Consider the following 13,767-nt stretch of genomic DNA (forward strand, 5'->3'; position numbering starts at 1 on the left):
GAGAGAGAGAGAGAGAGAGAGAGAGAGAGAGAGAATGATGGAGGCTTTCAGTCGAGAAGCCACGATAAACGGGAAACTACAACCCATGTATATACATAGCAGTTGCACGTTCCTGGGATTTGCATGCTCCTTTGTACAAATTGGACGCGCTCGATGCATATAATACTACGTAATTAGTGCTTCAAACGGCCATACCGTTCCGGGAAACGTTCAGACGATTTTCTTTCCAGGCGTTCATCTGATTACGATCCCGCCTATTCAGCTTCAATGCAGTACACACACGCGATTGTTTGTTGGATGATCAAAAGATCTGTGTAACATTAATACGTCACATATTCACGTGTAGGACGTCATGAGTCGTGAGTGCAAGTTTACGAATATAGTAACGGCTCTATGAGAGTTGGATACGAAGTTTCACGTGACAGTTTCTATTTTATTTCCACCACTGGGAGGGGGCAGAATGGAGGGAGGATGGGGGCAGGCAATGGAACCTCCGTCAAGCACTTCATTTATGGAAAGTCCGAAGCTCGGACTTCGGGCAAAAAATAGATTTGTTTTAAACCAGTCCCGAGTTTCAAACTCTCGCGGAGCCTTTACGGTATTTCCATGATAAAATGGCGAGAAACACACACACACACACACACACACACACACACACACACACACACACACACACACACACACACACACAAGCCACCGTCGGCACAGCAAAGCCACGTGCCGATGCCTACAAAATTAAATAAAATGAAATGAATGAAACCAACTCGTGAAACAGTTAAAAAGCGCGTATCTCAATTACAATAACTCTTCGCGCCAAACATATTTTACGCGCAATTTCGTCATTCATTTCATTTACGATTGGCGTATAGAATCCACACTGTGAAAGTGTCCCATATTTTTATTGACACCATGTAAACAACAGTGAAGCTTTTTAATACATTCGAGTAACTAAATAAATAAAAAATGTTAATTTTCACATTAACATAAGATAAGTAAAATATTAAATGTAGTAAATCGATCATGTTAAATATATGATTGTAATTAGAACATTGATTCTATTCCAATATGCATAGTTTACATCAGGACCTAAGTCAACAGGTAACGTAGTCCAGTATTATTGTTGTTCTACGATTACATTAAAGCTTCATACCTTAGAAGTATATATAATGTATTTTTTTAAATCCAACTTCATTTCTTGTTAAACAAGCAAGGAAAATACTTTTGAGCGGTTCTACAGGGTGAGTTTTTTAACGTGACGACTTCAAATAACTCGTCAGGTATTTGTTGTACAAAAATATTGTTCAAACAAATGTTGCTTGCTGCCGCCGGCATTAGCGTTAACCAATGTACACCACGATAAGGTTGTTCGGTCGGATTTTGTACATATAGTGGCTCTAAAAAGAACCGATTGTGCGTGCGTGGTGCTTGTGTGTATATTATAAATTTGGTAAAAGCTTTCAAATATTTATCTTCATACATTTAGGAAATTGTACATTAAAAACAAACATAGTGGATTTAACTTTGGTTTATTATAAACGTTTTATAGAAAATATATATTTTAAATAAAACAAAATTAAAATTAACGAAAATAAAACAAAGTTGAACAAAATTAACAAAATGATCATTGTTCCTTGTTTGGTTTATGACTCTTTTAAAAACTTTTTGCAACTTTCTTGGCAGCAAATTTTTATTTTTTTGTTCTCTTCTAGTTTTTCTTTTTTAATACGTCCCTATAATTCTTCTTCTTGAAAGTCTTATTGTTAAAAAAATTTCCGTAACAAAAGAAATAAAATAAAAAGGTGATTTTTAATGAATATTCAGTACGCGAATCGCTTAGGTTATGGTTGTGTCAAAATAATATGATATTTATGATGAAATATGTAAAAAAAGCTATGGGCTTCCAAAATTAAATATTGTTGATAATATAAAAAAATAAAAAAATACATACTGTAATATAATAGTTAGATGCTGTATATATACAAGCGTCCAACGACTACGCAATTAGTATTCTCATGTACCAGTAACTAAACTCGATAATTTCGACATTAAAAGAAAAAGGTTTAATTAAAACAAAGGTGGTATCAATTCTGGAGATTTTAAACAGTTCGAAACATTTACGAAGGCATTCATGTCACCTCAAGTTCATGATTGCTATATGATAATTTTTTTTTTAAATAATACATCGCGCTTTTGCGAATATTTTTATATGATTTATGATAAGAAACATCTAAGGATAATTCACGATACATAGTGTCCAATCACCAGGACGTGTCCAACCACTGGGACATTTACCTTATTCCTGTTTAGAAACTGCCATTTTTCCAGATCTGAACAAGCTGTACACGTTGTCCGTGTATTCGTGAGTTTACCTGGGGTACAATGAACCAGCTGTTCAGGTACAAATATATCGATTAGGGAGGTGAGGCCATCTTCGTGTCATCCCGCCTGCAAATCAATCAGAGCGTCCTGCGAACATCCTTTACTTCGACCTCGAGTGTTCGATAGACGTCGGAGGCAGCAGGATTGAACGCAGTTTTTCTATCTATCTTGTCAGTAACGAGTATGACCATTCCCACAGCCCTTCTTTTGCAAATTGAGAATCACTGAAGACCGCTGGTAAAGAATTCGATACAATTCTCGTTTGTTTTCTTCACGTAGGGTCCTCTCTTGTTTCGAGAAATAGCATCAGTTTCCTCAAAATTATATTTTTGAACTTTTATTTTCAAGTGTTATTAGTAATCAGGTTGCTTTTTGGAGCTGGAAATTTTACAAGTCGCGAGTTATAATTTACCAAAACTAATAAATTCTGTTGCACAATATGTAGTAACAAGTTTCTTAACCCTTTCGGTGCGGCAGTACTTTTGACGAATAGGTCTCGTGTGTGCGGAATATTCTACTGTTTATGACACTATTACTATTTATGAAAAGTGTACACTTGGGTGGCTTTTATTTTCGACTTTTGAATTTTTTCGCGGTACCCCGCAGAATAGCTCCAATTAATAAAAACATAATCTGTGTAATTTGAACGCGATAGGGTAATGGAAAAACGTGCCCCCAGGCTCTTAAACATTAAAATAATTAAATACTCATAAAAGCAGATTCTTTCGATTATCTTCTAAACTATTGATTATATCAGAAAACGTATGAGACAAACTTGTAAAAATGTCCTCGAACCCGGAAATGGGGCACTCGGGGGGTGAATTGGAACAACTTTTTCCTTATCAACAATGTAATCTGAGGCTTCGTTACCGAGATATTAACGAAAAACCGCGACCAATCAGAGCGCGAGTTTGCCAGCCGAGTTCCCGCGCTAGCGGTGGCTACGCGCTACGCTTGTACTACGAAGCTCCAAACAAGTAGGTCAGCATGCAACGCAGAAAACTGCGTATAATAGCAAATAAAAAAGACGTAACAAATAAAATCATACTTTTTATCATCTGCCGTTTGTTATTTAAAGAGATGTGTCACTAGGCCACTGAACCGATCCTGGTCATCGACGGCCGAAACGGTTCATGGCAGACTATCGCCCAGTACGCAGGTGATCGCAGGTATACCTCACCAGCCGAAGTTAAGGGTTGTAACGTCAAGTGTGTCCTGGTTATTCCACCGAATACGTACTCACTTCACTGCACGACCACTAACACTGATCACCCGACACAATCACTTAATGTATTTTTAATCCAACGTGTTGTTCCTACGTTAGGAAAATGCGTGGCCCCGGAAAGGGCCGAGTGTTTTCAATTTATCAGATGTTTTACGTAGCCAAACACTTGCACAGCAGCACCCACATCGCCGTGATTCTGTACGTACCACCAGAGCATTGCGTAATATTCCCGTGAACTGAACATCTCCGTCGCCCGATTGCTAACCGACTGACAGAATTTTTCCGAAAGGGCTTCCTCTACCCCCAAGTAGTTTCCCATCGTTACATTGTGAGTTCACTCCCACCACGACAAGATTTAGGTAAAAAGAAACCAACGGTTCTAGGATAACACGTGCTTTGCAGAAGTGCAAGGGAAGAACCGTCGCACAGTGTCACCAAGGCGCGTAGCCCGTTAATTTATTGCCAGGGTACCTACTGCTTCGAGATAGGAAACAGACATCACGTGCATCGGCTTGAGAATGTCCGAAATAAAGAGGACCACCAACGTACCCGTTGCTTCGAGTTGGAAAGTACAATGTACATTGTTTTCCTCGAGGAGCAGGGAAAAAATTTTACCGACACGTGTGAGTTGACGCTGCTTGGCCCTGGCCGACCACCCTTCTAGAGGCTGGAGCAGAATTTTCGGTTATTTATGGCTCAAAATCTTCGGCCCCGTAGCAACCGTGAACTCACAACAGAATTGACAATCGACAATTTTATTACAACTCTGTGAAATTGTAGTTCCCATGAAAATATTTCATAAGTACTTTTGTTTAGTATTCCGTCAAATATCTCGGAAATTATTATAAATATAAAAACCATATAATTTGAAATATTGTGTTTGATTTAATATTGAATGTAGTTATATCATTGAATTCGAGAATAATCCCTTTCTTTAAACAATAAAAAAAAAATGAATGAAACTGGCAATAGCTTGGGTGGCGTTGCCTCATAATTTTGTAGTTATCGACGATAATTATATCGTTATTACCGGAGTCGGCCCGGTATCGAGGATGTGGTCAATCCATCTGCACACGTTTATTTTCTAATTCAGCTAGGCGTATAATAAAAAGCAATAATAGTACGGGGAGCACCCGTAGGAACTCTCGAGCGATGCTTTTCGACCGCAATGGCTTCCTACACCTCGTACCAATGATATTGGCCTCAACAAAATAATGAATAAATTGAGCGTGGGTCACAATAAAAATATAATCGTCCGCCGTACATCCATGATTCACGTTTCATTATCCTATTAGAGCCAATGGACGGTCGGAAGATAGCACTCCCCCTTTTTTCGGCTCTGTATATGTGCCACCACACTTATCTCGTTTCGTACGGACCCGCGCGTCGTGTGAGCCAGGACGAACGCGTCGTCCGTAAAACCAATCGCCAAGACCTGTCGCTTATGCGACCGATGCGCCGCCACGTGTTAACTCGTGTATGCGGACGAGCCAGCATAGAAGGTAGGAAGACCACTTTGATTTCCACTATCGCTCAGGAGGTTGGGTGGGGGCGTTTGGAATAGGAGGGAGGAGGCAAGCGAACTCTGTAATGTCGGACGAGGTGGTACCAGGTGTGACCCGTTCCCGGAGCAAAAGCGTTACAGTCACCGTTTTTGGTGAATCATCGGCACGCCTGCAACGCATCGCTCATCGCGTACAGGCACGTCGCGTCGGCGAGATGTCGCGAGGATTGCGGATAATTCCGAGGGATTTCATGCTCCAACCACGTTTCACTTTTTCCTTTGAATTTGTTCTTGTCGACAGAGGCAGGAACTATGAAACATATACCTTTTTCCAGGAACATAGATTGATATTCCTTCAGTATCGATAATATCTCGGTGAGATTGTACAGATACATTCGTATTTATAATAGCGGAGTATATCCTCATTTTTCCTCCTTCTTTTATTTTTGCCTCAGATTGGGAATTTTAGTTGTAAACATTTGAATGCGGTTCCATTGTGGTTCATTCCTTTCACACAATTCTTCATGATTCCTAGTTTAAGATGCAGTGGCAGCAGATACATCTGTATTGTTTTTGTTGACGAAACTATTATGTCTTATGTTTTTCTCTCCTGGGTTGTAGGTTTATCTTGCTTCCCACGTTTTAATATTATAATGATTTGATTCGGTACGACAGTCCCATTCGCACAAAAAGCAACAATGTTTCATACAGGTTGTCTCAGCTAACTTGATCACCTTGAATAATGACTTAACGGTACACTCTTTGAAAATTTTGATTTGTGAAACTTAAATGGTACCAAGGGGTACACTTTACACTCCGCTATAACGAGACTAAATTCAAAACCTCCCGCGGAGGATCCGGGACTGGATCCTTTGCTGTCCCAGGAGTCGACACGTAGTGCGAACCCGGTCCCAACTCTCAAAGAGAGAAGAGATCGGTTAGCATGGCACCTTCATCTACCTATCAGGAACGCCGGCCTTCCCTCCTAATCATCAAGGGGTGGTAACTTGAACAAAGGAAACAGTGGAGGGGGGGTTAGTTTAGTTCCTGAAACAATCGGGACATAGGCAGGCCACATCAAGGGGATTGCAGTAGGCGATATAGCTCTCTCTAGCTGATGTTGATACGTTCGAAGATACTCCCATTTGTACAGGCTTGGCCTGTGGGTGAAGACAAGAGTGAGCTGGTACTCACCTTTAGGAGACGAAGGATCGGTTGCCCCAAGGTCTTACTCCAACTAGCTACAAACAATACGTACTGACAGGGACAATCCTAGTGATTCACCGACTTCGAGAGCAAAGTGCACCTGAACCCTCCAAGTGGCCCGGGCCTTATGAAGTTGGGAAGCGTGGAAACGCCGGGTGACATAATTACCCCGGGTAATGTCACCCCTAGACTGGATTGTCTTTGCGTAGGGCAGACACTTTAACGCCAGGCTCGTGGCCTCCGAGGAAGATACCGGCATTCCCCTCTCCCGGGAGACAATGTGCTACTAATCACTAATCACTATACATCATCAATATGAGATTTAGCTTGTAGTAGCTGTTTAATAGTTCAGTAATTGTAAGAGTAACATGTTCAGTAACAAAGAAATGTGCTATATGATAATTGTTTATGGTGCATGTGATAAAAATGCTACGAGAGCTAAGATATTATACCAAACTAAGTATCCTGATCGAAATTAGCCATCTCATTTTACCTTTGTAAGGCTTAGTAAAGGTCTGTAAGAACATGGCAGTTTTAATGTATAGAAACGTAACTGTCATAAAATTGTAAATGATGAAGGATGTCGTACTTCTACCTTAGCAGCTGTTGTCCATTATCCACGTATGAGTACATGGCAGATTAGTCAAAGCAGCGTTGTGCGTATTCTTAATTCGGATAACTTTCAGCGGTACACCGGTCAGTACATCAGGAGTTTCATGGACCTTAAACAAATAACTTACGAGTTATTTAAACTCGTCATGTTACGAGACTCACCCTGGATTACGCACAGAGGAACAATCCCGGTTAATTATCGGAAAAGGAGGCGAAGGGGGAACAGCGGGGATAGGACAGGGTGGGGTAGAGAAAGCAAGGTCTCCACGATAACGGGCTAGTCGGCCATTAGTCTCGGAAACGAAGCGGATGGTGCGAGCGTTTTGATATTCATAGTCTGTGTCTGTTGCGGATAATTGATGAAATATTGCGGACGAGATTAATTAAATGCAGTCTTCCTCCATACGAATCCTCTCGTTACGTTACCGACGATCTCAGGAGCGCGACTGCGTTATAAATATTGTTCCTGCAACGGTATGAACAATTTCAGTTTAATTAACGGCCCCCATTCAGATGCATGCGTGGGCTTGAGCCCGCTTTAAACTCGTGTTCCCCCTATAGACCGTGCACTCGTGTTTCCACGTTGTGCCGCGTTTGGTACCGTAGTCTTTTAATTCGCGCCGTTCGTACGCAATTGGCTTATGGTACGAACGACAGGAATCATTAGAGCTCCGTGCGCACCGTTCAAGATGATCCTTTCGCGTAGACGGTACATTCTGGTCATTCGTGGTTCATAGTGTTCGTCTTTCGTTGAGTAAATTGTGGGTCATTCAATAAGTGAAGAGACAAACGACTGTTATTTTGAAACAGTTTATTCACCAAATCTCATAATTTATCTATTTTTCGACATAATCGCCCCCTACAGTTATACACCTGTCCCATCGCTCTTTTGGCTTTTTGATGCTAACGGTAAAACATTTTTTATTTTGTTGTCTGAGCCAATTTTTCATATTGATTATCACTTTCGTTGCTGCTAAACTTAATTCTACATAATGACACCTTGAGGGGGAAGAAATACATTTACATTACAATTTTTAGCGATGCCTTTCTACTGTAACAAAATAGCCTCAACTAATAGCCACGAACTCAGAATGATACATACGAAATACGGACACACTCACTCTGACGGGCATTCCAACAGCACAAGATACTATGTTTGATCACTCCATTAGACACTTCATACGCTCCCTTAACCACCCAAATTGTGAGATTGCACAAACCACCTCACACATACCTAACAGAAGACTTAAACAGATTAACGCTGAATATTTTTACAGAGTCTTAAAGTAGAAACTTTAGGGATTAACGCGGTGTAGATGGTTTTTTTTGGAACTCCTTGGATCTTTTGCTATATGAACGAAAACGTAAAATTTTTTTTGAAAGGTAAAATTTCAAAAACTATTTGTTGAATTCTAAATTTCTGAATGGTAAGCAGTAGCAAATTACAGGGTGTAACAAAAATGTTGTCCGACCCGGAAATGACGCACTCGGGGGGTGAATTCGAGCAAGTTTTTCTTTAGCAATAATGTAATCTGAGGCTTCGTTACCGAGATATTAACGAAAACCCCCGACCAATCAGAGCGCGAGTTTACCAGCCGTTTTCCCGCGGTAGCATTGGCTACAAAACGCAGCGCGTTTATTCGAGCTGGCCTGGCTGGCCAAAGTCATTCGAAGGTTTATTGGAAGCCTTCGTTATATAGACATTTGTAATAATTATGGATGTTGTCGGGAAATCAATATTATTGACATTATGGAATATATCGAAATATCACTGTAACACTTAAAAAAGTTTTAAAGTTCCATTCATATCATTGTCCTGTGAAAATGTTCATACTTTCAGCAGCATTCACATTCCAATCAAAGAATTTACAGAATAAGGAAAAGGAATCTAAAGTAATTTTCAGTAGTTCCATACATCTTTATCTCGAATAATTTTCTAAAACATTCAAAGTACTAGACATTTTTACACTTAAAATCTCATATCGATTTCTAAAATAATCCTAGTTCGATGTAATATAGAACGTGGTTTTATGAAATAGATTGGAAGTTCGCAGCCATTAGCCCGATATTGTCTTCAGTTTACAGTACTTTGCCGATGACAATACCGATTGCCCAGGCCTCACCACGAGGAGGTTGCTGCGAGTGGAGGCCCAAGGCAGGTAGATGGAATCACAAGTTCTACATCTACCCACCTTTCACAATAAACCTTATAAATAACTTAAATCTTAACTATATAATACTATCGGTACTAAAATCCCTCGGCGGATGACTTCTTTCTTGAGCCTAAACCTATAAAAAACTAAGTTCCCTCGTCGGTTGTCTTCGTTCTTCAGCTTAGAACTAATATTATCTTAATATTCTAATTAATACGAATTAATGCTAGTAATACAAAATAACAAATTTAACGCAATGTAGTCGCTAATACTCAAACGAAAGAGATAGACGGAATGGAAAAAGTTCCATCGATCATTTCGTTTACGCACCTAATATACCAAGCCAAAAATTAATTCTACGATGAACCACGTTAAACTACAGTATGAACAAGTATCGCGATGAAAGTGTTGTCGCCAGAACCTGGTTTAAGAAAATAGGAAAGACGGGCGCAACCTCGCAAACCCGAATCCATCTCTCACTTTCCAGGCCCTTTGGGCTGGTCACCTACGTACCAGACCCGAGCACAGGTCATGACCAAGTATGGTAGTGCAAGCGAGATCCCCTGTAAAACAGAGTCCTTTTACGGAGCAGACTCCCGACTACTCCGTAGGCGGGTACGTTGTACCCAGGCGCGCACGAGCCTTTACTCCAAATCCTACTTACCAGGCAAAGACTAAACACGTCCGATATCTGGCTTCTCAATAGAAACCAGAGGGATCGGCAAACAGTCTTAGTGCACAGGCCCACTGCCCGTACCATAATAGGTACAGACCCACTGCCCATACCCCAAGTCTGTGTAGAGAAATCAACGAGCAAAATGAATTAATAATAACTTGGTATGCACAATGGCTGATCACAATTTAAGTCTATTAATAGATAGACTAAAATTAATAATAAACGATGTGATGATGAATATGAATATAACAATGAATATCGAATTATGATTTAAGTTTACCTTACAGTAACTTAACGCAGTGGTAGACGCTTTGAGGATGTAGACGTTGATCGATGTCTTCTTCCGATGGAATAACTGATTGGAAAAATATTTTTCATTATACAATACACATAGACTACATAATATGCACAGTAAATAAATCTCAGTATAGAAATCACAGTAAATAAATCACAATAAATAAATCACAGTAAATAAATCACAGTACATAAGAAGATAAATATCGAAGCCAATAATTCTCGAACATCTGTAACATACAAGGGATTAGTAACAAGAGAGTGGACACAACTATATGCACAGTAAATAAATCACAGTATAGAAATAACAGTAAATGAATCACAGTACATAAGAAGATAAATATCGAAGCCAATGGTTCTCGAACATCTGTAACATACAAGGGATTAGTAACAAGAGAGGGGACACAACAATATGCACAGTAAATAAATTAACTGGTTGTCGAATGCCTGCAACACACAATGGGTTAGTAACAAGAGAAAGGACGAGTATGAGACGCGGGCCCACCCTCCGCGACGGCTCACGAGAAAGTGAGGAAGCTAACGCCGTGATGTATTGGGCGTACGTAGGTTATTACGCAACAGCTGGTTTCTTTGTTAAGTTTGTTCGACTTGAGTTGTTTTTGCCGGCTTGAACGACCTTCCTCCTTGAACGACCCAAACATCGGATGGTACAGCCAGGTACGGCCATGATACACGGCGTACACGGCTAGGTTAATAAACTGTGTGACGCAACGTCACTAGCGGGTTGGGCCGACGGAGAACACCGATACCGCGGCTCGCTCTACCGCTCTCGGTCTCTCCCGTCGCCCGCTCCGGCCATCTTCGGCACCCGTCGGCACCAACGGAAAGCACCGATACCGCGGCTCGCTCTACCGCTCTCGTTTATTTATGATTTTCATATTCCCCAAATAAATATCATTTTTAATTAATTTGTTTAAGCAACATGTTCCTTTTAAAGATTTAGCTCTCCGGTATAAATCCCTAAGACAGTTATTTATTATTCATTCACAAAATAATTGCAAATATGAAACTTCTTTATCCCTTCTTGAACATTCTAATTTCATAGCCCTAAACTAGGTACCTGAAAGTATTTCATTGAATTTGTGTAAAAGATTTTACTATTTCCTAAAAGACTCCGTGTGATATTTGATAGCCTAAAAAATAGTGTGCCGATACAAGGTTTCGATTTATTTACGAAACTAATCTGACCAGTTGCTGCATTCTTTGACACTAATTTTCAAGAAAATAAAACTTCTCTATTTTACTTAATTTGAGAGACACGTAGCTGAATATTAACATACGTTCATTATTTAATTACTCGTAATAAATAAAATTTTTGTAAGTAAATAACGTGTAAGTAAATTCATATGTAAAAATTTACCAATTGCCAGAAAGTAATTGTTCGTGCGTATTAAGATTCTTACAATAGGCAGTAAAACTATTCATACTCCCATATAAATTGTAAATATGCAAATGTTAATAAAAGCGGTGTATACATTCTCCCACCTGTAGATTCGATAAACTATTTATGAAACTATATCTATTCTGCATTTATCTGTTACAAATATACAAATCTAAGGCAAGATATAAAAACGAATAAAACAAGAACATGTAAAAAGTAACATTAATAAAATGTCCATTAGCGATGCATTTAGAAGAAATTGTCTTGTAGTTAAGTGAAAAAATATATACTTTTCCGTTTCATGTTTCATGACTTTAGTCAAAATCGCGTTAAACAATTCGTATCCCGACGTATCCCCCTCTTCCGAGGTCGGATCCACACCGTTATACTACTTATCTAAATATATATAATATAATTAAAAATATACGTGATTATTTCTTATCCTGTCTTCTATTCCCGTTTTTTCCCGCATTCTCTTCACCTGCTTGTTTATATCCAATGTTCTTCCGTCCCTCCTCCAGCACCATCTATCCTTGATTGCTTCTCTCCTCTTATCCGATGTTTTTGATCCTCACTTCTTGATGCTGAGACTTTACATTTGTTCTTATATGATTATTCACAACACCTTCTGCTTCCCTGGTACAAAACATCATTTTTACACCTGTTTAAACAAAACTGAAGGTCAGCTTCTCTTTCGCATCCTGTCCAGAGTCGAATCTCCAGACAGGATCCCAGGCGGCACCACGTGGAAGCGAGAGGGTGTGATTTTCGGGGCTCCCACACTTCTCTGATCGACTAAAACATGCTTCTTAGATGTCGGATCCATCTGAACATTCTTCCACCATCCCGGAATGGAAAAATCCCCTAGATCTGCCGCCTAACTAACAAGTATACGTTTAATATAACCGCATATTATAAACAAGAACTAAAAAATACTATAGTACCATTATATTATACTTTACCTACCAGCATAAATGTTATGACGCAATTCAAAATAAAATAAAGGAATACATTCGTTAAGGAAGATTTAGAAATATTTTATAATACAGATATTATAAATTTCTTGTATCTTCACATAGCATTGTACTCAAATTCACGACTTTTAGCCGATTAAGATCGGTAGTGTAACAGTGATGGAGGGAAAATCGATTTCCACTTTATTCGACACTTGTAATGTCAAATTCTATGGCATCTGAAAGGTGCTACGACGTTATAGGGGCGTTTTCTGACTTCGCCTTTAACTTAGCCGACTGATTATTGTTTATATCAACTTAGTAATTCTGTAGCTAATACAGCATTGTCTGTACGTACTTAAGTTATCCATCAATTTCCTTGACAGACCAAAACTTGTGTACTTGCGTATAGTAGTCCTGTCTCCTCCACTTCACTGTTAGTGTGGGATTTCATCCCGTTAAAATAGTTAGTCAACTGTACTACGTAAGCTTTACGTCGTAAGGGGACCATCCCGTAAGCATATCGAGCATAAGTGTCATACGGTAAAATTCATGTCAGTTACACAAGGTCTGATCTTTATCAGGGTATAAAAATATTCCGCCGCCTAGATAATTTAATGACCAACGATGAAACTGTTTTATTTTTGCTTTTTTTAAAATCTTTAGTACACATTTGTTCGTACGTTATGTTTTTATTAAGTAAAATAAATAAAGTATAGTATAGTTAAGTATAGTTTAATTTTTTGCCGTTAGATAGATAAGTTCTCGAAAATGTGGTTCGAGACCCTAAGATATTACATGGGGACCCGACATCTGTTGGGATCCCGGCGGATCTCGCCAAACTTCTCCCGACCCGACTCGATCTCAAAATGTAAAATACTAGTTCCTGTTAATAAATAAAAGGTTAAATTTCCTATAAACAATTAAAATGAAAGCATAGGTCTGGGGGTTATGATCTGTGTTTATTTTTATTTTCAAAGCAAAATACTGATTCTATGTTGGTTAGATAGTTTAAGAAAAAAAATGTTTTTTCAAATTTCCTGAGGTTTCCGCACAAAATCACTAGTGTCGTTACACTTCTCTATTGATTCTCTAAAGAATGACACCTTGCCCATAGGGATCCATCATCTTGCACTGAATGAAATTGAGCCAAAATTACAAAACGAAACCATCCATTATTTAAATCCTACGAACATTCGTAAAACGTAAGGAAAGGACATTCCCAGAACATGCGAAATTCAAATCTTGAGAACATCTGTGGGACTGTCGGGACAGACGGTTCTAGAACATCTGAAATTTAAGTCTTACTAACATCGTAAGGATGTTTGAAATTTAACGTAGGACATTCGGATATAAACCGGGC

The 13,767-nt window shown here is 39.2% G+C and overlaps 1 protein-coding gene across 1 annotated transcript in view; it reads left to right on the plus strand.

Annotated features, from left to right (window-relative positions):
• LOC107185630 overlaps nt 1-13,767 on the plus strand; it is a 57,995-nt gene that overhangs the window by 3,790 nt on the left and 40,438 nt on the right. The gene's annotated exons all lie outside the window — the stretch shown is intronic.

The sequence above is a fragment of the Dufourea novaeangliae genome, unplaced genomic scaffold (assembly GCF_001272555.1).
Source record: "Dufourea novaeangliae isolate 0120121106 unplaced genomic scaffold, ASM127255v1 scaffold63, whole genome shotgun sequence".
In the NCBI taxonomy this organism is placed as follows: Eukaryota; Metazoa; Arthropoda; class Insecta; order Hymenoptera; family Halictidae; genus Dufourea; species Dufourea novaeangliae.